Source organism: Canis aureus, chromosome 32, assembly GCF_053574225.1.
Source record: "Canis aureus isolate CA01 chromosome 32, VMU_Caureus_v.1.0, whole genome shotgun sequence".
NCBI classification, from domain to species: domain Eukaryota; kingdom Metazoa; phylum Chordata; class Mammalia; order Carnivora; family Canidae; genus Canis; species Canis aureus.
Genome location: NC_135642.1, coordinates 38,398,838 through 38,400,419, shown reverse-complemented (window position 1 = coordinate 38,400,419; position 1,582 = coordinate 38,398,838). Strand labels below are relative to the sequence as shown.

Here is a 1,582-nt window from a genome sequence, read left to right as displayed (position 1 = left end):
TTCTACACAGCACACCAGGACTCAGCCCCCAGTGACCCGGATTCTGACCCGATCGTCAGCAGCAGGCCTACAAGCCTGAGCGCTGTCTGTTTCCATCTGCTCTCACCACCCTGGCGTGAGGGAGGCCGGATGGGCACGTCCCCTCGCCTCGCAGGGAAGGAACCCCAAGCTCAGGGCCGCCAACACCCACCATCCAGGACACAGTGGGACAGCCCAGGCCTCTACCTCTTCCAGGACAGTAGGCAGCACTGCCTGTGAACTCCGCCCCCACACACGTCTTTAAGGTCCCTTGGCGCACGGTGGCCAGCGTACCTACCAGGCGCTGCCTGCGTCCGAGGGCTCTCCTGCCAGGTCCTACCAGGATTCCGTGGGCCTGTGGAGTTCTTCCACCAGCCAGGAGGCCCCTTGTTCGGTGACTGAGGCGTCCCAGGGCAGCACAAGCTGTGAAGGAGCCCCCGTAGCTTGGGGTGCAGGGCCCCTATACAGTGTGTCCTTCCGAGGGCTCCCACCACCCCAGAGGCCTCTCCAACTGGGGGCTCAGTGGGGCAGCACCTGTCTGCTGGCAAGTGGAAGCAACCCAGAGAAACCATGACATATAAACCACAGAAGGGACCCCCCAAAAACCCCATAGGTCCCCTGGAGGGGCACTCCATCTCTCCTCCAGGAGTTTGGCTTCCGTTCTCTGACGTTTTTCCCTCTAGAAGACAGAGCAGGTCTATGTTTTTGTCTGTTTCAATCCTATTGGACAAATGGAGAAACTGAGGCCCAGATAATTAAGTAATGGCCAGTTAGGACGGAGCTGGAGAGAACGCAGAAGTCTTGCAACCAACCCCAGAGCCGGCGCCTCCTGCTGAGCGCCATGGCCCAGCACTCTGCCCTCGCCCCGGGCCTTGTCTAGAAGTCTCTGTTGGCACAGAGCAGCCGAGGACTTGGCTGTGTGTCCCCTCCAGTGAATGCTTGGTTTGTACCCCCAGATCCTGGAGCTTCTGGAAAGGGTAGCGTTGGGATTCTGACCTGGAAGGAATTCTGGGAGACCGTGTCGCCTCTTGGACTCCACCAGCCGCTGGAGAAGGTCTGCGTGAGCCAGGCCTGCCCGGATCTCATGGCGAGGATCCCCCAAGACACCCCTGCGCCCCTTCTTCTCCCTCTGGCCTCACGCCTGTGAAGCCTGTGCGGGCAGGGCAGCCGGATTCCAGAACATGGAAGTCATAACCCATTTCACCCGGGCGAATGGCATTTTCACAGGGTCACAGGATGCGAGAACTTGAAAGGATCTTATTGATGGTTACGACCAACTCCCTCTTTTAATAGATGAGGAAGATGAAGGCGGGGAGGGCGGGCGGCTCACCCCGGGGGGGCCTGGAGGGTCAGCACAGGGTCTGGGCGACAACCCGGGCCGGCTCTCCTGGGCCCTGCTGCCCTGCTGGGGCTCCCTCCCCACTTTCCCCACTTTCCCCTGCGGATCCGGATCCCTGCGCCCTCACTGGAAGGAACCACCACGGGGCAGCCTGTGGTCAGAGCCGGGTGAGAGTCGGGGGACAGACCCGAAAGCCACAGGGTGTGGGCCAAGCTCATGTCAGAG

The 1,582-nt window shown here is 61.1% G+C and overlaps 1 long non-coding RNA gene across 1 annotated transcript in view; it reads right to left on the bottom strand.

Annotated features, from left to right (window-relative positions):
* LOC144302895 (uncharacterized) overlaps window positions 1-1,185 on the bottom strand; it is a 5,603-nt gene extending 4,418 nt beyond the window's left edge. The window contains exon 1 of the long non-coding RNA XR_013369895.1: window positions 1,015-1,185. This is a non-coding gene — a long non-coding RNA (uncharacterized LOC144302895). The remainder of the gene's footprint in view (window positions 1-1,014) is intronic.
* Window positions 1,186-1,582: the final 397 nt, after the last annotated feature.